Source organism: Mustelus asterias, chromosome 10, assembly GCF_964213995.1.
Source record: "Mustelus asterias chromosome 10, sMusAst1.hap1.1, whole genome shotgun sequence".
NCBI lineage: Eukaryota > Metazoa > Chordata > Chondrichthyes > Carcharhiniformes > Triakidae > Mustelus > Mustelus asterias.
This window is the reverse complement of record NC_135810.1, coordinates 86201644-86229353: the sequence shown is the minus strand read 5'-3', so window position 1 is coordinate 86229353 and position 27710 is coordinate 86201644. Positions and strand designations below refer to the sequence as shown.

Sequence of the window (27710 nt, the reverse complement as noted above, 5' to 3'; positions counted from 1 at the left end):
CTGATTTGCTGAGTATTCCCCCTTTTGTTGATTGCAGCATTGCTGCTACAGATGTGATGGAAAACTGAATTACGACATTAGTCTGTTATTATCTGCTGATTGGGCTGCCTGTATATGGGCAGTGTTTCATATCTGTGGAATTACTGAGGGAAATACGGAAGGAATTGCTAAAGTGTGAACCTGTGGATGGATTGTAGTTAAGTTGGCATGTAAATGGTGGTAAAAATTGTTGCAGCCTTTCCAAAGCTGCAAGGGGCAACAAATGGCTGGCAAAAATCAACCAAACCAAAATGAACGTGGAACCAAAAAAAAAACAGATGAAGGGATGCAGCACCTGAATTTGGTTTTGATGATTGGTGAAGTGATAAGCTGGGGTTAACAGCTGGATTACATGTCTGGCAGGAAGTGGCAGTCAGCATCAACTCTGTATGCACTTCTCACACAACCTAGAAACAAATGTAGAAGAAACCATCCCACATGAAGGAAGCTGCTGAGGTAAGATTGCCCAAAAATAACATTTATCAGATAGATGGCCCAAAGTGTTGCCTGTCAACCTATTGCCATGTATTGCTGTTCAGATCAAACTCGCTTACAGAATTTCATTGCTTACTTTGCCACACATTCAAGCTACAACTTCGCGGGTGAAATATTCAGCACACTCAGATCTTTGAAAGGCGATTCTATTTGTGAAGATACATGTGGAAACTGACTTTGCAGATGAAATCACCAAAGGGTTGCATGTCGATGAGTTGCATAGGAAGTGACCAAGGACAGATTGTTGAGGGACACCAGAAGTAATTGGAATGTGCAGGAATGAAGCTATTGATGACAAACTCCTGTTTATGATGATATAGATAAGAATGGAACCAAGTGAGTGCATTCCCATCCACCTGGATAACAATGGAGAGATATTGTGGAAAGATGGTGTAATGAACTGTTAAAGACTGCAGACGAGTTGAGAAGGAAAAAGAAGGATAGTTGGCCTTTGTCACAGTCACATAGGAGATCATTTGATAAGAATTGTTTAAGTTTATTTATTAGTGTCACGAGTAGACTTACATTAACACTGCAATGAAGTTACTGTGAAAATCCCCTAGTTGTCACACTCCAACATCTGTTCGGGTACACTGAGGGAGAATATAGCATGGCCAATGCATCTAACCAGCACGTCTTTCGGACTATGGTAGGAAACCAGAGCACCCAGAGGAAACCCATGCAGACACGGGGAGAACGTGCAGACTCCACACAGACAGTGCCGGGAATCGAACCTGGGTTTTTGGTGCTGTGAGGCAGCAGTGCTAACCACTGTGCCGCCCCTGGCAGAGGGGCAATATTGTGGCAGAAGGGCAAGCCTGATTGATGGGACTCAAACATGGAATTCAGAAAAGATGGCCACAAATTTGGGAGGTATTAACACATTCAGAATCTTTAGAGAGGAAAGAGACATTGGAGAGGGGATAGATTAGGAGGGAGGAAGAGAACCTGAGGAGAGAGAACTGTTAATAATGTCAGCGAACATGGGAGCCAGGAAGGGAAATTGGGTGGTCATTAGTTTACTGGGGAAAGGGGCTGAGAGAACACAAGATGGCTATCATGGACTGGGTGAGTTCTAGGTGGGCATGAGGGAAGATAAGAGTGAAAGCAGAGAAGAAAACAAGTTCAGGACAATGGCGGAAGGGGAGCCTCGAGGAAGCTTATCTGAATGGGCTAGGGGAAGGGAGGGAAGCATCAGAGGCAGCTGATTGGATGGTCTCAATCTTGATGATAGAAAATTGATGAGCTGCTTGTAGTTGGAGGTGAGGGTGGAGGAGACCGGCGAAAGGGGTTAAAGAAAATGGTTTGCTGTTGAGAACAACACTCGTAAGCAACAACATTCATCACAAAATAGATTGCTTGATCTGCATCTTTGCCACTGAACTCAACAATCGACCCTTTCTACTACCGGCACACTGTGACTGAATGTTCAATCTACAGGATGACCTGCAACTACCCACCAACCCTACTTCAACACCGCCTCCCAGTTCTGCAACCTCTACCACTGCGAAAGAGAAAAGCGGCAATGTCATCGGAAAATCATCACTTGCAAGTTCCCCTCCAGGTCATGCACCATCCTGCCTTGAACATGTATTTTGTTCTTTCATCATTGTTGGGTCAAAATCTTGGAATTCCTTACTAATATCATTCTAGATGCACCATAATCACAAGGACTCCAACAATTAAAGGAAAATATCTACCACCACCGTCTTCTCACGAAGGAATAGAAATTAAATGTAACTTTGCCCATTTGCCCACATTCCAACACATTTTTTTTTAAAACCTGCTGGCATTATAGAAAGGGCAATTTCATTGGAAGATTAAAATGATTGCATGGTATGAATTCTAAGACATCCTTTTCTTCCCATTGCTCCCTCCCTTCGTAACGTGGAGAATAAATCCAAGAGAGATTGATTTAATGATTAAAATTCTTCACTTTGTATCCTAATATAATAATTAGACAACAGAATCCTGGCAGATTTCACTGTCTCTCTTCTAATTAGTTCTCAACCATGTAATATGGTTCCGTCTCATTAAAACTGCGCTTGGAGCCTCTGTTTGAAGCTCTCTTTAGCAGACACCCAGTGAGTTATAATGAAAGGTGTGCTGTATGCAGACTGTCTGAAGCCATAAAACAAGCATCAAAGTACACAGTTTATAATAGACTCCTCACTTATTAAATTCTATTTCTTACCCAGTTCAGAGGATCAAATGGCACACCTTAAAACTGCCCGGAGAAACATTTACCAGGTAGATGGCCGAAGTATGCATGCTGCAGTGCATTGTCTCTTCATTGCTGGCTCACTTTAAGCCTTTACATAACATGAGAACATAGGAAATAGGTGCAGGAGTAGGCCATTCGACCCTTTGAGCCTGCTCCGCCATTTGATATGATTGTGGCCAATCTTTTTTTTTTATACTTTTCCAATTCAATCAAATCAAATCCAATTCAGAGTCTCAACAAGTTGAGACATTTCCGATCCAGGCTGACAAGACAGGGCGGGCGACTAAACCACCCTGTCCTGGGCCTGATCTACATGAGTCAAGCTGATTGGAGAAGGGGGAGGATCCTCCTCCAAGGCTTGAGCTCATTTGCATCTTAGCCAAAAGGCCGAGATGCCGCTTTTAAAAATTGCTTCATATGAAACATATGAAGCCTCAGCGTAACCTCATGACCTCAACCAAGTGCAGATCCGATACTACACTTGATCTTAGCCAAAAGGCCGAGAAGCGATTCCCCAACTCTAACTTCTCGTACTATTTCCATGTCCCTTAATTTCCAGAATATCTAACAATCCGTTTTGAATATATTTAGTGACTGAGCATCCACAGTCGCAAGATAATGGGCCAGATTCTCCAACCTCGCCCGCAACTGGGATTCTCCAGTCCTGCTGTAGTGAATGGAGATTTGGCTGAGCACCAAATTCTCCCATCTCACTGGCAGCGGTGGCAGGGTGTGAATGGCCGGAGAATTCGGGCCAAAGAATTCTAATTCTTTTTATAACTTACTATAATCGAGAGGAAGGATAATTAATTGAAGGAGGGCCAACTTCAATGGCTTGAGAATGGATCTGCCTGAAAAATTGGAAGTCTAGCTCAGCAGGCAAAACTGTAACTGAACAATTGGCTGCCTTTGGAGAAGGGTACAGTTAGGGTATAATCCCACTAGGGGGAAAGGTCGGACAAATAAATCCAGAGCTCCTTCGATGACGAAAGTGGTAGAGGATAATATCAAGCAGAAAAAGGATGCATCGGTCAGATATCAGGTGGGTAATACGATTGACAATCAGGCTCAATATAGAAGGTTTGAAGCAGAACTGAAGAAACAAATCGTTGAAGCAAAGAGAATACAAGAAGTGGACATAACAGGGGATCTGAAAATCTTCTGCAGATCTGTAAATAGTAAAAGGGTGATTGCTGATTATTACTGATTCCCTAAAAGGGAATTTATGCATTGGGGCAGGGTCATGGCTGAGACACGAAATAAGTATTTTGCATCTGTCTTTACCAAGAAAGAAGATGGTGCCAGGTTATGGTGAAAGAAGAGGTAATTGAGGTTTGAAATTGATAAACCGGAAGATTTGGATAGGCTGTCTACTTAAGTAAGGTACCAGACCATATGAGATGCACCAAGGATGCTGAGAGAAGTGCAAGTAGAAATTGTGAAGGCATTGTTGGCCACAATTTTCCAATCTTCCTTTGGCTCGGGTGGTTCCAGAAAAGATTCAAACACATTGATCCAGGGTTAAGGAATTTCAGTTAAGTAGATAGGCTGGAAAAGCTGGCATTGTTCTCCTGAGAGAATAGAAATTTGAGAGGAGATTTGATGGAGGTATTCAAAACCATTAGGGGTCTGGACAGAGTAGATGAGTAGAAGCTGTTCCCATTGGTGAAAGGATCGAGAACCAGAGGACACCCATATAAGGTAATTGGCAAAAGGAGCAATGGCAACATGCAGAATTGCTTTTTTACACAGTGAGTGGTTGGGTTTGGAATGCACTGCCTGAGAATGAAGTAGAGGCAGGTTCATTTGTGGCTTTCAAAAGAGAATTACACTATTTGAAGAGGAAACATTTGCAGGGCTATGGGGAAAGGGCAGGGTGTGGGTCTAGGTGAATTACGCTTAAAGAGAACCAACACTGACTCAATGAACCAAATGATCATCATCTGAGCTGTAACTATGCTACGATTGTATAATTCTAGATCTGCACCCCGGTAGGATACACATTCAAGCTGCAATTTACATTTGGCAAACTCAATCTCTAATGGTTACAGATATAAGAGTACCACACTGCAACCTAACTTAATGACAAATGGGCACTTACTGATGCACATGATGGGCATCAGGATGAACTCATGTCAGTTACTGTGCATGTGCTGTGGTCACTGAATAATGCCGTATTGTCAAGCCAGCACATTTTATCAAGTTGCTTGGTTAAGGTCTAGTGGTCTTCCCCCTCTCTATTGATATCTCTCCAGTATCCAAACTCAGCAGTGGGGAGCAGGTATAATGAAGCTGTAGGCACCACTCAAATTGTAGTCAAACAGAATTTTGGCATGTTAATCTTCTTTCAGGTGCCTTGATAAGAATATAAGAACATCCAAGATAGAAACAGGAGTAGGCCATTCGGCCCCTGAAACCTGCTCCACTATTCAATAAAATCATGGACAATCTGAGCATGGCCTCAACTTTCCTGCCTGCCCTCCATAACCTTTGGTTTCTTTGTAGATCAAATAATCTGTCTAGTTTAGCCTTAAATATATTCAATGACCCAGGCTCCACTGCTCTCTGGGGTAGAGGATTCCAAAATTTAACAACCCTCCGAGAGAAGAAATTCCTTCTCATTCTCCGTCTCATTTGAGAGACTCCTTATTCTGAAAGTGTAGTCCCTGGTTCTAGATACTCTCCACAAGACACAACATCCCCTCAGCATCTGCCCTGTTAAGCCCTCACAGAATGTTATAAGTTTCAATAAGATCACCTCTCATTCTTCTAAACCCCAATGAGTATAGGCCCCACCTGCCACAATGATCCTTCCCGACGCTCCCCCCCCCCCCCCCCCGACAATCCCATAAATGTCAGTGCTTCAGTCTTTGTTGCAGTCTTCATCTAACTCCACGTCAAGTGAAAATTAAAATAATGTCCTTCCAAGAAGACTATGAAGTTATGTAATGGCATTTACCAACATTTTAGGTTACCTGCCTGATGTATTAATCCACGATGCAAAGGTTTCCAGCCGTCCATGTTTGCAGTCCAGTCTTGTCCATTTTTGCTTGTGTCATACCTGTTTGGTCCAGGGTATGGGCCATCTTTTATACATCATTAAGATGTGGCACAACTGTTTTTTCAAAGAGTCAGCACAGGCCCAATGGGCCAAAAGCCTTCCTCCTGTGCTGCAAGTTTCCTTGTAAGTCATTAGTGCATTCCACACTTTGGTTGAAGTAGGATAGCAGAGACCCCTCACCTTTAAAAAAAGTTAATGTGGGTTGCACTACTATGGAAAACAGCTCACTCTGTGCCCATCATATATACTCCCAAGAGTAAAATAATTGAAAGGCAATCTTGTTCCTTGCCAAATGCCAGCAGTTATAGCTTTTGCCATATACTTGTGTACCAGGTACCTGCAGCGTACTGAATTCACACACAAATAGGATAGGGTCACCATTAACGTTATGGTGACAGTACTGAATCCTAGCAGCCACTTACAGCAGGTAACTATGGCAATACACATGAACAATACCAGCGCTTCTGCAATCAGACTTCAGCATTATCTTATAGCGCTCGCCGCTCAGTAAAGCTTGCCCATGGTGATGTATTGTGGATGCAGTGTCACTTGTGCTATTCACATCATACATAGCATGTCAGTGTATTATAACAAAAAACCTGGAAACACAGTCCTTCACTCACTGACATAACAGGTCTACAACTCTCTTCACCTCCATTAGTTAAGATTTCAGATTTTCAACCAGTTTTCTGAGCCATTGCTGTACTTTTCAACTCTTTTCTAGCATAGTAATCTTTAAGCAATCCCAAATGCGATGTGGAAAATTCAGCAGTTAGCACTATTAATTACACGTTCGATGGTTGTAAGGTAGATCCCAGTAAACATTTGAATTGGTTCAGATTCAGAGTGCAATTAGCCTATTTGATACACTGTGAAATAAACTTCCATACAAAACAAGAATTTATTTTGGGGGCAATGACTCTGTTCCAATTGATCTGTTCATCAAATGTTGATCGAAGAGAGAAGTTTTGAGAGCAACACAGAAGGGTATTGGATATCAGAGGATATCTGATGTGCTAATCAACACTTTGACCCAGATTTTCCATCTTTCCTATCCTCCAGCGTTCATTTACACCCTAACTAACTTCCGGCCTGCTGCAGAAACCCTCTCAATCACGTTTCTCTTTGTTTACCTCCACCCTTCACAAACCTCAACAAATCCTTAATTCCACAACTAATGTTCTCACTCCTATGTGTTCCTCACTCACATCCTTGATAAATTCCACTGGCTTCCAGCAAATCAACTAGTCCTCATTTGCAAATCACTCCAAGGGCTTTTTTTCTCCCTATTTAGGCAGAATTTAGTTGAGACAACCAGGGCGGGTATGATGGGAGGTTAGCAAGGAGAATCGGGTTGGAAATCCGATTTCTGGCATTGCAAAATCTGTTCCCAATTAAGTTGGGACGGAATTCCATCTGTTTGCATGGGACGTCAATTAGGTTCATCAATGAGCCACTTGATACTAATTATTCATGAGCCCACTAGAATTCAGTTGTGGCTCATGGATTTAATGGGACTTGCATAGTTTTTCGTTATACATTTATGGGAATACTAGGTTAGCATTTATTACCCATCCCTAATTGCCCTTGAACTAAGTGGCTTGTTAGGCCACTTCAGAGGACATTTAAGAGTTAACCACATTGCTGAGGGTCAGGGCTAACATGTAGGCCAGACCAGGTAAAGATGGCAGATTTCCTTCGCTAAAGGACATCAGTGAACCAGATAGGTTTTTACGACAATCGACAATGGTTTCATGGTCATCATTAGACTTTCCAATTTCACCATTTAACATGGTGGGATTTAAACCTAGGTCCCTAGAGCATTGCCTGGGGTCTCTGGATTACTAGTCCTGTGACAATACAACTACACCATTGCCTTTCTCAATCGCTGCCTCCTGAAGACTCCCCATTGGGTTTGCCTATGGCTTCATAGAAGATGGGGGTAAGGGAATTGTGGAGCTGTGGGGGAATGGTGGTTTCCATTATTAACAGGCACTCAGTGCCCAATTGTGGAACCCAGCATCAGGAAGAATAGGTGCTGAAAGCCAACCCTCTGCCCTTGAATCTAACCTCCTGCCTTCACCTTCCTCTTCTCCAGTGACCAACACCCCACCCCCCCTCCTTATGACCCCATCCCACCCTACACATCTCTATCCAAGGATCCAGTGGCGATCTTCAGGCTGGACCTGAGAACAGTAGCCACTGCTTCCAGTGGCATTGTTGGCAGTGGAGAGTCGCCAGCCTCTGATTGGCTGGCAGCTTTTGGGGTGTGATTTCCATCCTATTCGGGGCTCAATTGTGTGGAAGGCCCAACACTGATCAGTTTAGTGTCTTAGGGCACTTAAATAGAATTGGGTCTCTCCCATGGAAGCAACATTGGGATCACAATGGTTCTCCAACTGTAGGGGGGGGGGCCCTGTTGTTAGAATAAAATCCTGGCCTTTGCGTGGTCTACTCCCAGTTAAGCTTCCATACTTACTCCTTCCACTTCTGTAACTCAACATTACAGTTCATTCCTTGCATTTTATGATCCGACATCAGAGACCAAACTATCAACCACCATGTCCTTTCCCTCAAATTGTCTTCCAAACCCCTTCTTGCTTTTGTTATCTTCCTGCCTTTGGGAACATTTAAAAATTCCACTCTTTGATGCCTCGTTCTCCTTTTCACAAATTCCTGCTCTTCCTGCTAATCTTCACCTGAGGCAACATTATTTACCTTTCTTTCTCTTTTGAGTGTTTGACTCAGAAATTACGACATGGAAAGAAGCCATTTGGCCCATTATGCGTGTGCATTTCTAGTTATTTATGCAAAAAAAAAACAATTATGCAAGATTACACAATTCCCGAGAAATGCTGGTACAAATGCATTCTATTGTGGATTATACAATCTTTATTTACTGTATACAGTATAAAGTGTCCTTTTGCTTTATAAATATAAAAATGTGTTTAGTCTGTTCTAAAATTGTTAGTGTTACTACCCTTTCTTGTGCACAGTTGGGCTAATTAATGATTTACTATTGTAGGCATGTCATTTGAACCCTGGTAAAGAGAGACCGTATAACTATCCCAATACCCACTCTTTGCATAAGGAGCTCTGCAAAACAGATGGTAAAATAAAGAATGAGTTGCACAGTGAAACCAAGCATCAATGAAGATGGCTTAAATAAAACTGCAAAGGAAATGGGCAGGTTATGGCACCTGAGAGGATAGAGGAAAGCTAATGGGATGAGCAGTTACAATTGTATTCCAGAAACACAGTACTGTTAGCCCACACAGATAGCTAAATATTGTTATACATACCAGTTAGATTTTTTTTTAAGTGCAATATTTGCGCAGAATTTTTTTCCCAACTGGAAAATCCACACCCAGAAATAAAGAGCTACACTCAAATATTTAGCAAAGTATAATTTTACATTTCTGGAAAACTGCTTGGAATGCAATCATTCCTGCGATGTTGACACTGTAGCACTTAAATTATGACAACCAGTCCTGATATATCATGCAAGATTTCATGGGCACTCTGAACTTTTTAATTGATTTATCTTCTGAGGAACAGAGGGAAAGTACAGAACCTTCCCTCAGAATGTTGTACGTCTGTGCAGATTTCTGGCGGAGGAGAATGTGATCTTTTTCTTCTTTGAGCTGTTAGAAAAGACATTGAACTTTGCGGATTGGTGCACAGGAGAAATTATGCTGGAAGGGTGCAGTGTTTGTCCCTCTCTCGACCCGCCTCATAACGCCTGCAAAAAATAAATCACTTCTCTTTGTAGAGAGAAACTGTTAATACTCAGTCAAGTACAAACAAAACCAAAAAAACAACTATAAACGCTGGAACTTTGAAATGAAAACAGAAAGTTCTGGAAACTCAGTCAGAATTTGCCAAAAGAATAAACAGGTCTAACATTTTGAGCTGGACTCGCAAGTAATCGAAATAGAAAGAAAATTAAAGGGAGAAAATTTTCAAAAATCAACAATTTTTTAAAAAATCAGTAAAGTTTAACAAAAAATCGCCTGCTGTATTGTCAAAAGCATTAAGACAAGGACCTTACAAAGCTAAACTAAATCTTTCTGGTTTTTAAAATAGTTTGATTTCTTCACATGTTAAACCAAGAGCTTGAGCTTGCACTTAATCTTGAGTTTTTTGGGACCAGTATGAAGATGTTCATTGTCAACACTGACTATAGTATTGGCCAGTTGCTTTATCAGTCACATCTTCCCGAAGTGTTATAGGAAGTCAGCTAGTTGGAAATATTATCCGCATCAAACAAAAGTAACTAATTCTGAAAAAAAGTATGTAAAATTTAAGATCAAGTACTGAGGATAAATGTAAAAGTGTCCAACAATTCACAAGTTCACTATTAGAGTTAATGGGCTGAATTACCTTCAATCTGCTTCGTTTGATTCCCGGATTGGGCCACTGTCTGTGTGGAGTTTGCACGTTCTCCCCATGTCTGCATGGGTTTCCTCCGGGTGCTCCAGTTTCCTCCCACAGTCTGAAAGACGTGCTGGTTAGGTGCATTGACCTGAACAGGTGCCGGAGTGTGGCAACTGGGGGATTTTCACAGTAACTTCATTGCAGTGTTAATGTAAGCCTTACTTGTGACTAATAAATAAACTTTAATAAGAAAGTAGGAGATAAAACATCTTCTCGTAGAACCAATAAAATGTGAAAATAATCGGGGAGGCCCACTGGCGAACAAAGATGAGAAAATGGAGGAAAAGATCCTGAAAGCCTCAATGGGCATGCTTGAATTTAAAGCACAAGGTGCTGGCAGGACACAGTGAGCCTGACAATCTAAGAAAAAATCAGCAACATGGCTGTAGGTATCAAATAGACAGGGCAACAACTTGCATTTATAGAGTGACTTTAACATGGTAAAACTTCCCAAGGCACATCACAGGAGCATTTTTAGACAAAATTTGCCATACAAAGATATTCAGACAGGTAACCAAAGGCTTGGTCAATGTGGTAGGTTTTAAGGAGCATTGAACATTACAGCGCAGTACAGGCCCTTCGGCCCTCGATGTTGCGACGACCTGTGAAACCAATCTAAAGCCCATCTAACCTACACTATTCCAATATCATCCATATGTTTATCCAATGACCATTTAAATGCCCTTAATGTTGGCGAGTCCACTACTGCTGCAGGCAGGGCATTCCATGCCCTTACTACTCTCTGAGTAAAGAACCTACCTCTGACATCTGTCCTATATCTATCACCCCTCAATTTAAAGCTATGTCCCCTTGTGTTAGCTATCACCATCTGAGGAAAAAGGCTCTCACTGTCCACCCTATCTAATCCTCTGATCATCTTGTATGCCTCTATTAAGTCACCTCTTAACCTTCTTCTCTCTAACGAAAACAACCTCAAGTCCCTCAGCCTTTCCTCATAAGACCTTCCCACCATACCATCTTAATAACCAGGAGTTTAAGGAAGGAATTCCAGTGACCTTGCATGATTGTTTTTTTTTTTAATTTTTAAATTTTAAGTTGACAAGTAGCTGAAAGTGTGAATTGATAATGGCGCAGCAAAGGCATCTGGAACCCGAGTAAACAACAAGAATGTGCATTTATACACTTATACAGCACATTTAAGAAGTAAAACGCCCCAAGGAGGTTAACAAGATTTGTATTGGTTAAAAACATTTTATTTAACATCAAAGCAGTTGAAATTGTGGCTGATAGAGCAATTAAGATTGGAGATGTGCAAGAGGCAGTGTTGAAGGAACACAGAGATTTCGGAGGGTTGCAGGGGTGCTACAGAAATGGGTTGATGGAAAGATTTCACCACAGGAATGAGCAATTTAAATTGGAGACTTTGCCAGTATCGGTCTGTGAGCAGAAGGATAATCAGTGAGTGGGACTCGATACAAGTCAGAGTACGACCAGCAGAGCTTTGAGTGAGCAGACATTTCTGGAGCATGAAAGATATGAGGCCAATCATTAGAACAAAGGAATAATTGAACCTCCAAAGCTAATAAAGGTCTCTACCCAAAGCTGCAAACCACAGGGTGAATTTTCCCATCCCGTTCGCCACGGGAATCGAAGCGGGCGAGGGGCGGACAATGGGAAAGTCTGTTGATTTTACCATTTCGGGACGAGCGCAGCTGTAAAACCCCACCCCACCTCTTTCACCCAGAGGCGGGGACAGACCCACATTAGCACAATCTCCTGCTATAGAGAAAATGAAGTGTATATCAAAGGTACGGAGTTCAGAACAGTTAGAGTCTGCCAGAGAAAAATAATATACCATAATTTGCTGTAGCAGACATCTAATGGGATAGGCCATTTGTCACATTTGACCTTGCATGATTTTTTTAATTTTTAATTTTAAGCATGAGAAGTTGCTGAAAATGTGAACTGGTCTTGGCGCAGCAAGGGCGTAGGAACCTGTGTTAATGACAAGAATGTGCATTATATACTTATACAGCGCACTGAAGCAGTAAAACACTCCCAGGAGATTAACAGGATTGATATCAATAAAAAAACATTTGATGCTGAGCCAAAGAAGCAGAAATCAGGGAAGGTGACCAAAAGCTTGGTCAAAGAAATAGGTTTTTAGGAGCATCTTAAAAGAGGAGGGAGAGAGATAATGAGGCAGAGAGGGATTCCAGAGCCAGTGGCCTAGGCTGCTCATACAGTGTAAGACAGCAGACAAACGGTGTGCCAAATCAGAGACAGTTGAATGGTCCAAGGATTGTGGTGTTGTTGTCGGAATGCGATACCCTAATGCATATGTCATTGGGGTGGGGGTAGAATTAGCTGGACCTGTTGTTCCAGGAGCCAGTTACATCCCTTAGATTAAAGAGTACTTCAGAAGATTTTGGTGGTCAGGGGCAGTGGGTGTGACTGCAGGTTAGGCATGTATGGAGGTCCAGGATGCCGTGATGGCAGAGCATCGGCACTTGTCTTTGTCCAACAGACACGAGGTACTTGTTGCCTCCGTGGATGAGAGAACAAGGGCTGCAGGGCAGAAATACATACCGACTATGGCATATTGGTGCAAAAGACTTTTCAAGTGAGGGTAAAAAGAAGGGGAAGGAGAGGATTCTCCAGTTCATAGAATCATAGAATCCTTACAGTATAGAAGAAGGCCATTTGGCCCATCGAGTCTGTACCAACCACAATCCCACCCAGGCCCTATTCCCGTAACCCCACACATCTATCCTGCTAATTCACCTGACACTAGGGTCAATTTAGCATGGCCAATCTACCTAACCCGCACACCTTTGGACTGTGGGAGGAAACCGGAGCACCCGGAGGAAACCCATGCAGGCACGAGGAGAACATGCAGACTCCGCACAGACAGTGACCGAGGCCGGAATTGTACCTGGATCTGTGGCGCAGTGAGGCAGCAGTGCTAATCATTGTGCCACCATGCAGCCCCCAGAGTTGTAGTCCATGTAGGAACCAGTGATGTAGATAGAGCAAAGAATGAGGTTCGGCGAAGGGAGTTTGAGGAACTTGGTTTTAATTAATAAATAAAACCTAAGCAGTAATAATTTCTGGATTACTACCTCAGCCACGAGCAACTTGGCATGGGGTCAAACAGATTAGAGAATTAAGCACGTGTCTCAAAAAGTGGTGTGGGAAGAAGGGGTTTTGATTCATAGGACACAGGCACCAATACTAAGGAAAGTGGGAGCTATCCCATTATGGTGGGCTTCGTGTAAACCAGGCTGAGATCAGTGCTATGTTTTCTCTAGGGCCTGCAGCTACTTGGAAAGCCGTGTACATAGAACATAGAACAGTACAGCACAGAACAGGCCCTTCGGCCCACGATGTTGTGCCGACCTTCATCTGAAACCAAGATCAAGCTATCCCACTCCCTACCATCCTGGTGTGCTCCATGTGCCTATCCAATAACCGCTTAAATGTTCCTAAAGTGTCTGACTCCACTATCACTGCAGGCAGTCCATTCCACACCCCAACCACTCTCTGCGTGAAGAACCTACCTCTGATATCCTTCCTATATCTCCCACCATGAACCCTATAGTTATGCCCCCTCGTAATAGCTCCATCCACCCGAGGAAATAGTCTTTGAACGTTCACTCGATCTATCCCCTTCATCATTTTATAAACCTCTATTAAGTCTCCCCTCAATCTCCTCCGCTCCAGAGAGAACAGCCCCAGCTCCCTCAACCTTTCCTCATAAGACCGACACTCCAAACCAGGCAGCATCCTGGTAAATCTCCTCTGCACTCTTTCCAGCGCTTCCACATCCTTCTTATAGTGAGGTGACCAGAACTGCACGCAATATTCCAAATGCGGTCTCACCAAGGTCCTGTACAGTTGCAGCATAACCCCACGGCTCTTAAACTCCAACCCCCTGTTAATAAAAGCTAACACACTATATGCCTTCTTCACAGCTCTATCCACTTGAGTGGCAACCTTTAGAGATCTGTGGATATGGACCCCAAGATCTCTCTGTTCCTCCACAGTCTTCAGAACCCTACCTTTGACCCTGTAATCCACATTTAAATTAGTCCTACCAAAATGAATCACCTCACATTTATCAGGGTTAAACTCCATTTGCCATTTTTCAGCCCAGCTTTGCATCCTATCTATGTCTCTTTGCAGCCTACAACACCCCTCCACCTCATCCACTACTCCACCAATCTTGGTGTCATCAGCAAATTTACTGATCCACCCTTCAGCCCCCTCCTCTAAGTCATTAATAAAAATCACAAAGAGCAGAGGACCAAGCACCGATCCCTGCGGCACTCCGCTAGCAACCTGCCTCCAGTCCGAAAATTTTCCATCCACCACCACCCTCTGTCTTCGATCAGACAGCCAGTTACCTATCCAATCAGCCAACTTTCCCTCTATCCCACACCTCCTTGCTTTCATCATAAGCCGACCATGGGGGACCTTATCAAACGCCTTACTAAAATCCATGTATATGACATCAACCGCCCTACCTTCATCAACACACCTAGTTACCTCCTCAAAAAATTCTATCAAATTTGTGAGGCACGATTTGCCCTTCACAAATCCGTGCTGACTATCCCGGATTAATCCGCATCTTTCTAAATGGTCGTAAATCCCATCCCTAAGGACCTTTTCCATCAATTTACCAACCACCGAAGTCAGACTAACCGGTCTATAATTACCAGGGTCATTTCTATTCCCTTTCTTAAACAGAGGAACAACATTTGCCACTCTCCAGTCCTCTGGCACCATCCCCGTGGACAGCGAGGACCCAAAGATCAAAGCCAAAGGCTCTGCAATCTCATCCCTCGCCTCCCAAAGAATCCTAGGATACATTTCATCAGGCCCAGGGGACTTATCGACCTTCAGTTTATTCAAAACTGCCAATACATCCTCCCTCCGAACATCTATTTCCTCCAGCCTATTAGCCTGTAACACCTTCTCTTCCTGAAAAACATGGCCCCTCTCCTTGGTGAACACTGAAGAAAAGTATTCATTCATCACCTCGCCTATCTCTACTGATTCCATACACAAGTTCCCACCACTGTCCTTGACCGGCCCTAACCTCACCCTGGTCATTCTTTTATTCCTCACATAAGAGTAAAAAGCCTTGGGGTTTTCCTTGATCCGACCCGCCAAGGACTTCTCATGTCCCCTCCTAGCTCTCCTCAGCCCCTTTTTCAGCTCGTTCCTTGCTAACTTGTAACCCTCAGTCGAGCCATCTGAACCTTATTTCCTCATCCCTACATAAGCTTCCCTCTTCCTTTTCACAAGACATTCCACCTCTTTTGTGAACCACGGTTCCCTCACTCGGCCATTTCCTCCCTGCCTGACAGGGACATACCTATCAAGGACACCCAGTATTTGTTCCTTGAAAAAGTTCCACTTTTCATCAGTGCCTTTCCCTGACAGTTTCTGTTCCCATCTTATGCCCCCTAATTCTTGCCTAATCGCATCATAATTACCTCTCCCCCAATTGTAAGCCTTGCCCTGCCGTCCGGCCCTATCCCTCTCCATTGCAATAACAAAAGACACCGAATTGTGGTCACTATCTCCAAAGTTCTCTCCCACAACCAAATCTAACACTTGGCCCGGTTCATTTCCCAGTACCAAATCCAATGTGGCCTCACCCCTTGTCGGCCTATCCACATATTGTGTCAGGAAACCCTCCTGCACACACTGCACAAAAAGTGCCCCATCCAAACTATTTGACCTACAAAGGTTCCAATCAATATTTGGAAAGTTAAAGTCCCCCATGACAACTACCCTGTGACCCCCACACGTATCCATAATCTGCTTAGCAATTTCTTCCTCCACATCTCTATTACTATTTGCGGGCCTATAGTAAACTCCTAGCAACGTGACCGCTCCTTTCCTGTTTCTAACTGCAGCCCATATTACCTCAGTGTGCATATCCCCCTCAAAGTGCTTTTCCGCAGCCGTTAAACTATCCTTGATTAACAATGCTACTCCTCCACCTCTTTTACCAGCTTCCCTACACTTACTGAAACATCTATACCCCGGAACGTCCAACAACCATTCCTGTCCTTGTTCTATCCACGTCTCCGTAATGGCCACAACATCGTAGTCCCAAGTAGCAATCCACGCCCCAAGTTCATCCACCTTGTTCCGGATGCTCCTTGCATTGAAGTAGACACACTTCAACCCATCTTCCTGTCTACCGGTACCCACCCTTGACCTTGATACCTTCCCCAATACCTCACCACCCTCAACACTGACTTCTGGACTACAACTCCTTTTCCCACTCCCCTGACAAATTAGTTTAAATCCCCCTGAAGAGCCGTAGCAAATTTCCCTCCCAGGATATTGGTGCCCCTCTGGTTCAGGTGCACCCCGTCCTGTTTGTAGAGGTCCCACCTTCCCCAGAACGTGTTCCAATTATCCACGTGTACTAAACAAGCTGCACATAACAGCAAGCTCGAGAGAGGAGGATGGGAAAATCAAGTGGCAAAAGGGAGGGAGGAACTTAAACAATCACTAGAAAAAAGTCCTATGAAAACTAAAGTCCCCTGGATTGATGGTCTGCATCCTAGTGTCGCAAGTGGCTGTGATCTTCCAAATTTCCCTAGACTCTGGAATCCCTAGTGAACTGAAAAACCACAAATGTAACATTTCTTTTCAAGAAAGGAGAGAGACAGATACCAGGAAGCGATAGGCCAGTTAGCCTAACATCTGCCATTGACAAAATGCTAGAATCCATTATTAAACAGGTAGCAACAGGATATTTAGATAATGATAATATAATCAGGCACAGTCAACATGGTTTTGTGAAAGAGAAATTGTGTGTCATTAATTTATTAAAATTCTTTGAAGATGTAACAAGCGGGGTAGATAAAGGAAAACCAGTAGATGTATCGTATTTAGATTTCTAAAGACATCCAATAAGGTGCCACATAAAGGATTAATACAAGATAAGAACACATATTGTGAGGTTATTTTATCAATGTAGACAGATAAAAGATTAGCTATTTAAAGGAAATTGAGAGTTGGGATAAATGGGTCATTTTCAGGTTTGCGCATTAGAACAAGTGGAGTGCCACAAGGCTCAGTGCTGCGGCCTCAACTCTATTATATTAATGTCTTGGATGAAGGAGCAGAATGTATTATAGTTAAATTAGCAGATGATACAAAGATAAGTAGGAAAGCAAATTGTGAGGAGGATACAAAGAGTCTGCAATAGGAAATAGATAGGTTCAGTGAGTGGGCACATGGAGTACAACTGAGGTTGTTCACTTTGGCAGGAAGAATACAAAACAGAATATTATTTAAATGGAGAAAGACTGCAGAATGCTGCGGTACAGAGAGACCTGGGTATTGTAGATAAGTCACAAACGGTTAGCATATGGGCATACCAAGTCTGTTTCCAGTTGCTCCCGTTTTGCTTTAACTTTATGCTGTTAATGGGGACAGCTTTTGTGTTTAACATCGGGAGTTTTCTTTTAATATCATTTGATGCCTGGTCTGACATAGGGTTGGGTGACTCAATCATCTTGCAACTCCAAAGCTGCTTCTTTAGTTGATGTTGAATTTGTGTTGCGATGAAATGCATGCTTTAAATTGGAAATTAAGCACAGCTGTCCCCAGTTGGGGAAAAAATAGGAAATCATTGTAAGAGTTTATAAACCTGTTCATTCTGAGTGTCTGGGAGGGTCTGTGACTTTGCTGTCTTGGAAATAAACCTGGTTTAAGGTATCGGCTAGCTTCAGTCCCATTCATCTTCAAGGTACAATTGTCGGAATCAACATATTTTATGAATATAGGAATTTAGCAATGTAAAGTATTTCAGCATAAATGTGTCACATTTTAATGCTTTTTCCTGACAAAAGGTCCTACAGAACCTAACAACAGCTTTTATAATGGTTGTAATAGGAAAATCTATTTTTAATGTTGTTTCATTTAAAGTTGCACTGTCAGGAACTTGCCTGCAACATTAAGTGAGGGATTACTCCATGGCAAATAATTAGGAAGGCAAATAAAATGTTGGCCATTATTGCAAGGTAGGTGGAGTATCGAAGTGGGGAAGTCTTACTACAACTATACAAGGCATTGGTGAGACCATACCTAGAGTACTGTGTAGAGTTTTGGTCTCCTTACTTACTTACCTAAAGAGGGACGTAAAGTAATTCACAGAGGATGAAGGGGATTTCTAATGACCAAAGACTGAGCAGATTAGGCCTATAGTCATGAGAGAGATGATCTTATTGAAATATATATGATTCTGATGGGGTTTGACAGGGTAGGGTAGAATTGCTAAGAGGGTATTTCATTTCATAAGGCAATCTAGAACTAGGGGACACAGTTTAAAAATTAAGACATAGATGAAGAGAAAACTATTTTCTTAGTTTGTTCTTCAGGACTCTCTTCATGGAGGTGGGGTCATTGAATAAATTCAAGGTTAAATTAGACAGATTTTTAATTGACAAGGCAGCCAGTGGTTCTGGGGGCAGGCAAGAAAGTGGAGTTAGGCCATAATCAGATCAGCCATGACCTTTATCAATGTTGTATCGGGCTGAATGGCCTACTACTGCAGCTATTTCTCATGATCTTACCATTGACTAGAAACTTAAGCGGACTGACTATATAAATACTGTACTTACAGCTTAGAGGCTGGGAATTCTGTGCCAGCTAACTCACCTCCTGATCCCCAAAAGCCTGTCCACTGTCTACAAGGCATAATAAGAAGTCTCACAACACCAGGTTAAAGTCCAACAGGTTTATTTGTGTTGTGAGACTTCTTACTGTGCTTACCCCAGTCCAACGCCGGCATCTCCACTACAAGGCATAAATCAGGGCCATTGATGAAATACACTCGACCCTTGCATGGATTAGTGTAGCCCCAATAACACCCAGAAGCTCAACACCAGCACAAAGAAACTCACTTGATCAGCACCCATCCACCATCTTAAACATTCACTCCCTTCATCACTGGTGTACATTGACAGCAGTTTGTGCCATCTACAAGATGCACTGCAGAATCTTGCCAAACCTCCTTCGGTGGCACTTTCCAAACCTTGAACCAAATTCCCAGCTATGGGAAAATAGCTCCATTGCCTTGCGGATACCTTGGTAGGGTTGAAGGCTAAGAGAGTAAACCCTGACAAAACATCTAGAGTGGTGCCAAGTTCAAAGGCTGACTGATGTCTAAAGATGTTGACCTCTTTGTCAAAGGGTCATCTGGACTCGAAACATCAGCTCTTTTCTCTCCTTACAGATGCTGCCAGACCTGCTGAGATTTTCCAGCATTTTCTCGTTTGGTTTCAGATTCCAGCATCCGCAGTCATTTGCTTTTATCAAATAGGGCCAGTTCACCTTATAAATATCTATTCTTCAACATTGTACTCCATTAAAAATGGTTTAGTTTAAAAATTGGCAAGTCGTGTTGCAGCTTTATAGAACCTTAGTTAGGCTGCACTTGGAATATAGTGTTGAATTCTGGTCACCACACCACCAGAAGGATGTGGAGGCTTTGGAGAGGGTACAGAAAAGATTTACCAGGATGTTGCCTGGGATGGAGAGCATTAGCTATGAGGAAAGGTTGGACAAACTTGGTTTGCTCTCACTGGAACGACCGAGGCTGAGGGGCGACCTGATAGAACTCTACAAGATTATGAGAGGCATGGACAGAGTGGATAGTCAGAAGCTTTTTCCCAGGGTGGAAGAGTCAATTACTCGGGAGCATAAGTTTAAGGTGCGAGGGGCAAGGTTCAAAGATGTACGAGGCAAGTTTTTTTACACAGAGGGTGGTGGGTGCCTGGAACTCGCTGCAGGGGGGAGGTAGTGGAAGCAGATACGATAGTGACTTTTAAGGGGCATCTTAACAAATACATGAATAGGATGGGAATAAAGGGATATGGTCCCTGGAAGGGTAGGGGGTTTTAGTTCAGTCGGGCAGCATGGTCGGTGCAGGCTTGGAGGGCCGAAGGGCCTGTTCCTGTGCTGTAATTTTCTTTGTTCTTTGTTATTACAGAGGTATATGAGGAGCTTGACGTTGCTATTAGTGGAATCCCTAAGTCAAAACATCTTTGCCTACTGGGGGATTGTGTGTGTGGACCATAAGGCATAGGCCTCCTGTTTCAGATATCATGACTTGGGAAAGATGATTGAGGATGGATAGAGGCTACTTGAGCTTTGCCGCTGCAATGAGCACCAATTTAACCTGATGATCACCAGATGTGACTCTCTCAGCAGCATTCTCAACACATGCAGCTAACACAGTGCTAACTGAAATATAGATCACTCCCCGGTGTTCACCAGAGTCAGGATGCCATCCTTGAAGCCTTTTCATTCAAGCCATCCTCGTATCAATGTCAGCCACATCCGGGTGAGAAACAACAGTTCCTCAACTCAATTAAATTGGCGCTCTCCGGCATTCCCACCCTGAGTGCAGAAATGTAATATATCATACTTCGAGACACCATTTTTAATCTGCTCTCTAAACATCTGGGAAGTAAAAGTGGAAAATGATGGCTGGTTTGAGGCTAATATCACTAACATTGATCAGCTGCAAGTCATCTCTCAAGCTTATGCACATGTTGCAGACTTTCCAGCTTGCCAATCAAAGAATTGGTATCTTCTTTCATTTGTTTTATTTATTTTCTTGGTGTAATAGATTTGTAGCGCTTGTTGAGCAGACTAGTTTGAAGCTAAGATCACTGTGACGGAACCTGTCATTGAAGCCAAGCAATCAGCTCTCATTAATTCATAGAGAGATATCTGAGCGGGAAGACACTGAAAACACCAAGAGCTGCTTGAAGTAAATTCCATTGGTGCGACAATGACTACTGATTACAAATTGGCCAGAAAGTCCAGATGTCTTTCAACACCAGGAATGCAAGAGGCAGGCATGATGGAATCATAAAGACAATAGGTGCATCAACGAAACAAAGATGGAGGAGGACATCACCGACTGCAATAAACAATTGGAGATGGATGGAACACAACCTTGAGTTGTACGTTAGGGAAAAAACTGTCATTGAGGAAGCTCTAGATGCCATAGAGATCCTGCCTGCCATGGAAAAACCGGATATCGAGCCCACAGCGGAGGAGCTTAGTAAAGCTACTGACTTGCCCGCCATGAGCAAAGCCTCAAATTGGAGGGTGGTGGGAGGGAGGGCAAGGTGGTGATGGGGAAGAGTATTGTGAGAGCATGGTGGATGAATTGTGTTTGAAGGCTGTGAATTTTACCCAGATTGATCCCAGCAACCAAAAATGAATTTCTCCTCCCTCCCCCAATTTCAAAGACCCTCATTTATTCAGTAACTTACAGCTGGTCATCTGGAGAAATAGATGTACGGCCATCTGTTTCTGTTGATAACACTGTCAGATGGTCTTATGATGAATGCTTGGCTGAGGTCCAAGACCCACTAATGGATTAACTCAGCAGGAATCCGTTTACTGTGGCTCAAGTGAAGTGTTCTCTTTGAATGATTGACATCTTTGTGAGAGTTACAATCCCATTGGGGAACCATAAATCAAAATAACCAAATTTACTGAATGACCCCAAAGTGACCAACAAGATTTCACAACACAAATTAGAACCAATGTCAATTAAACATGAATGATCAGGCAAATGATACATCAACTAAAAGGGTAAATTTCACTTGCAACAAAGATATGTCTTAGACAACTACAAATATCCTCATCACTCCTTTCTAACTTGACCTCTGGTACATAGGATCTCTCACTTTCCCACTCAATTGATTCCACCCTCGGGTTGCTTTCACTGGCAGCTGTATTCCATCTGAGGTCCTTGGCGATGGTCACCTCCCGAACAGCGCACTTATGCAGAAGCTGTTTAGCAAGGAGCTTCTTGATGGCAGATTTCCTGGAGACTCGTTTAGCTGTCTCTTTCAATAAACCTTGTTAAACACTCTGGTCAGTATTTGGCAAAACTGAAGCATTGCAGTGGAATTGTCCAATCCACAATCACTGCTCTAACCCTGCCTTCAGTTCTCTGTCCCTTTTAACCATATTACACACACACAGCTCATTGCAAATGAGCCTTCTCTGTTGTTCCCTTGCTGAAACTTTTTTATCTCTGGCCATACGGCTTCTTTGTATCTGAATTTCCTTCATGTTGGTACTGCTTCCAGTTCAAGGATTGCCAGATCACATGGACCAGTATTTCAAATTATTGAAGAAAATTACAACTGACCCCTTGACAACCGATACAAACTCCTTATAAGTCCTTTTCAAACATTATTTAAAATTATTACAGATTTCACAGAAGTTTTAAAAATATTACAAACTTTAATAATCATCCTGCTTGTGGCTCAAAGGTCATTGAAATGAGGTTATTATTTCTTTGATCCGTCTTTTCAATGTCTCTATGTTTAGACAAGATTATGGGTTGTGAATTGTGGTAACGCTTCTGTTTAAACTATGAATGGCTGTGTATGATTGACACTTTTATAAGGTGGTAAGAGCAGCATTTTCAAAATGGACTTATGAATGACTATTTTCTTTTCATGTGCATTTCATAGTGCTATGTGGCTCACTAGCTCTGTATACAGGTGTACTGAATGAGTGAGCCAGGGTTTTCATGTCTGTAATTATGCATGTGGTAAGTTTGGACTCTTAGCCAGACTACTGGGGCAGCCTTGCCTTGCCGTCAGAGATTGAGAGCAGATATGAAGTGCACACTATGCTGCTTGTATCAGCCAACAGATGATAACAGAGCAGCAACGATCAGGAAGTAGGTCACCAAATGATGCATGGAAAAGATGGCAACAAAATATTTTTTTTTTTAAAAGGTGGAAGATGTAAGGATGCAGGCAATAATGGAAAGCTTCCTAATAGTTATTATAGAAAAAAATAAGAAATAGCTTGCTTTTATAGAGGACTTTTAACGACTTCAAAACATCCCAAAGCATTTCACAGCCAATTAAATATTTTTGAAGTATAGTCGCCGTTGTAATGCAGGAATTATTTTTGAATATCACCTATAAATCAGTCTTGTGGCCATACGTTACATCCCGTTTCTGGAGTTATGGATACATTTAAATTTGCAAAATGAAGTGTCATTTTGTTGATTTTCAAGAACTTAAGTGGTGTAGTCTATTACACTGATTTAAATTCAAAAATAACATGATAAATACCTTTTCGCTTTGAGGTATTATTGAGGAAAATTGAAGTTATGGTGGTTGCAACAAAAGAAAGTTAACACCAGCGAATCTTTTACTGTTTGCTTTCAGTGATGAACCAAAAACTCCCAGGAATTCTTGTGACTGTTCCAATCCCAGTAAAATGTCTCACTTATTTGTAATGAAAAGCAGATTTTGCAGAACACTGAACACCATTCAGTCTATATTTAGCGTAACATACCATGTGGTGATCCACAAAAAATATCTGTGGCTTTTTGGAATAAGGTTGTGTCTGATATTGTAGTCTGACAAAATAAGATTTCCCAAGCCTATAAGAGTCTTCAAAGCTACGACGTTTGATCCATTGCTCTATGTAATAGTGTGTGCCAAAGCTGCTTCAATTCACGAACATGAAGTTTCACTTACTTGCAGTTGTTACTGCCACCTTCTACAGTCAATGTTTTTTCAGAGAATTGGAAGTAACATTAAAACTACAGACTCGATTAGCTACAGAGTTTCCTTAAAAGCAGCTCACTAAAAGGCAAATGACAGTACCCATTTTCTTTTTATTGCTGTATATCGTTGAGCAACGAAAAGCGCTTCAAGAATCAAGATATTCTTTTTGTAACTGCTGACTCTTACAAAGTACTGTTCGACAAATGAAGACTGAAATCAAGCATTTTCACACCAAGGGCTGTGGAAATCTAGAACTCTGTCCCCTAAAAGACTGCAGACGCTGGGTCAAATCACATTTTTATGACTGAGGTGGATAGACTTTTGCTCAGTTTGGGGATCATAAGATATGGAGCAACAGCAGGTAAATGGAATTGAGCATCAGATCAGCCCTAATCTACTGAAATTATGGAAGTTGTGTCAGGGGCTTGAGACATCTTGCCACAAAATCCGCAGTAGGTCAAATGTGCACCTTCTGTGTTGGAACATCTCTATCATTCTGTGACAGATTAATTGAATTCCAGAACTAGTAGTTCTCTCTGGCAGAGTGTTGCTTTAGGCTTTCTACTTTTTGACTACTCCCCCGACCTCCAACTACACCTTGACTTCTCTTCTCAATCACCCAACTAGTCTCTGACCCGACTACCCTCCCTGACCACTTGACTACCCTCCCACCAACTCCCCTAACCCTACTACCCCTCATGACCCCCGAACTAGTCCCTGAACCCCCAACTACCACACTCCCAACACCCAACCCACCCTACTCCCTCACTTACCCTATCCTCTCACCCACCTGACACCCTTTCCTTTCACCCACTTAACTTACATACTTACCTTACCTCAGTAGCTTCTCAAAGTGGTTTAGGGACCTTTAGACGCTACTTTCCGGAATACGGCAGCTAGTGCCATTATAAAGAGGGCATGACTTGGCTTCCCCCAGCAATCCTACACTTTGAGGAAGGACTCCCTGAACCCCATTTACGCTGCACATTTCAGAAGAGGCCAGGTTCGGAAATTCAGGCCAGAAATGCGGAGCTCCATCTTAGGGTAAAAGTAAGAGTAGAAGGGCAATCCTACGATGATTGCCACTGCCTGGAAAATCCAGCCTAAAGCCATGTCGAAATGGGCACTCAAAGATGTGAAAACGTCCCCTAAGCAGAAGTGAGATAGGACAAACAATACAATCAATGCAATTTGGCGAGGAACTTTTTTTTTAATGAAGAGGAAAGAAATAGCAGAATGATTTTTTACATCTGTTATAGAACAAAGAACCGTGCAGCACAGGATCAGGCCCTTCAGCCCACCAATTTTATGCTGACACAGATGCCTCTCTAATATTTTCTTGCCTCTACGTAGTCCATATCCCTCACTTCCCTGCTTATTATGTATGTATCCAGATGCCTCTTGAATGTTGTTATAGAATCTGCTTCCACCACCTCCGCCAGCAGCACGTTCCAGGCATTCATCACTCTCTGTGTGAAAAACTTGCCCCTTACATCTCTCTTTAAACTTTCCCCCTCTCACTTTCAACCCATGCCCCTGAGTAATCGACCCTAGGAAAAAGACTCTGACTATCCACTCTATCCAAGCCTGTCATAATCTTGTAAACCTCTATCAGGTCCCCCCTCATCCTCTGACACTCCAGTGAAAACAATCCAAGTTCGTTCAACCTTTCTTCATAGTCCATAGCCTCCAAACCAGGCAACATCCTGGTAAATCTCTTCTGCACCCTTTCCGATGCATCAACATCCTTCCTTTAATGTGGCGACCAGAATTGCACACAATACTCCAAATGCGGCAGAACCAAAGTCTTACTCAGCTGCAACATGAATTTTCAATTCCTATACTCAACGCCCCGACCGCTGAAGGCCGGCATGCCATACGCCTTCTTGACCACCTTGTCCACCTGAGTTACCACCTTCAGGGAACTGTGGATCTGCACGCCTAGATCCCTCGGTATGCTGATATTTCTAAGGGCTCTATCATTTATGGTAAACTTTCCTTCTGCAGTAGGCTTTCCAAATCGCATCACCTCACATTTGTCCGGGTTAAATTCCATCTGCTACCTTTCAGCCCAGGTCTCTAGCCGATTTATATCCTGCTGTTTCCTCTGACAATCCTCCTCACTATCCGCTACTCCCCCAATTTTTGTATCATCTGCAAATTTACAAATCAGACCACCTACATTTTCCTCCAAATCATTTATATATATTACAAACAACAGAGGCTCCAGCACTGATCCTTGTGAAACACCACTTGTCACAGACCTCCAGTTAGAAAAGTACCCTTTCACTGCTACTCTCTGCTTTCTATGCCCAAGCCAGTTTTGTATCCATTTTATCAGCTCACCTCGAATCCCATATGACTTTACCTTCTGTATCAGCCTACCATGAGGAACCTTATCGAAGGCTTTACTCAAGTCCGTGTATACAACATCCACTGCCCTGCCCTGGTCAATTTTTCTTGTCACTTCCTCAAAGAACTCAATCAAGTTTGTGAGACGTGCCCTCCCCTTCACAAAACCACAATGCCTATCGCTAATAAGACTATCCTCATTCCTCATTTGCTTCCACATGCAAATAGAGACTTCACCCAACAACAGTTAAGGTCTCATAATGATCTGTGTGCTGCATTATTCTTATTTTTAAGGTTTATTTACTAGTCACAAGTAAGACTTAGATTAACACTGCAATGAAGTTACTGTGAAATTCTCCTAGTCGCAACACTCTGGCGCCTGTTCCAGTCAATGCACTAATCACCTCTTTCAGACTGTGGGAGGAAACGGGAGCACCCGGAGGAAACCCACGCAGAATCATAGAATCCTTACAGTGCAGAAGGTGGCCATTCAGCTCATCGAGTCTGCACCAACCCCAATCCCACTCAGGTCCTATCCCCATAACCCCACATATTTAATCTGCTAATCCCCTGACACTAATAGTCAATTTACCATGGCCAATCAACCTAACCCGCACATTTTTGGACTGTGGGAGGAAACCAGAGCGCCCGGAGGAAAGCCACAGACACAGGGAGACGTGCAAACTCTGCACAGACAACCGCCCTGACGCTGTGAGGCAACTGCGCTAACCACTGTGCCACCGTGCCGCTCTCAATCATCCAACTATTCGTAAGGGATACATTCCTTCTCCTCTATCATATTCAGCCTGATCTACAGCATGATTATTTTTCCTCCCATTGTTGGTAGTAATTGTGATAAGAAACATCCACCATGTTTTCAGAATTGATGCTTTTATAGTTTAAAAATAGTGTAGTTGTAATACTTATTGCTGAAGTTCTGTCACAACATATGCAACAGCATTGGTTAGAGTTACAAGATAACTCATGTTAAAATGAATGCAAAGTGGGATGAACTGAGGAGGCACAATAAGAAATATGCAAGCAGAGACATAAAATAAAAATAGAGATTAGGAAACTGAAGAGACAGGTTCAGGGGGAATAATACTGAAATTTGCTGATAAAACATGGTAAAGTGAAAAGAATGCACACAATTGCAGGCAGGCAACAATAGGCAGAAAGATGACATAATTCTGTGCAAAGGGATGGAAGAAACATATGGGGACATGTCATTGAAAAGTAAATATGCTGTTAAATTTGCAAATATATTGGTTAGACCACCAATATATTTTGAATTTTCTGTACAATAGACTGTACATTATAGGAATGATATTAGACCACTGGAGTTCACGAGAATGATACCAGAAATGAGAGCTTTTAGTTATGAAGAAAAACTGAAAAGTAGAACAAAGATGGTTAAGGGGGATCTAAAGAATTGGTCAGGATTATGAAATGTTTTGAGAGGATAGTTTTGAGAGATATATCAATGATTTGGACTTGAATGTAGGTATGATGAAGAAGTTTGCAGATGACACGAAAGTTGGCCATG

At 42.6% G+C, this 27710-nt stretch overlaps 1 protein-coding gene and 1 pseudogene across 3 annotated transcripts in view; one reads left to right on the top strand and one right to left on the bottom strand.

The window, feature by feature from the left end:
- Nucleotides 1-27710, top strand: part of micu2 (mitochondrial calcium uptake 2) — a 443854-nt gene that overhangs the window by 282902 nt on the left and 133242 nt on the right. The window lies entirely within an intron of this gene.
- On the bottom strand, nucleotides 3140-3269 carry LOC144500157 (U2 spliceosomal RNA; annotated as a pseudogene).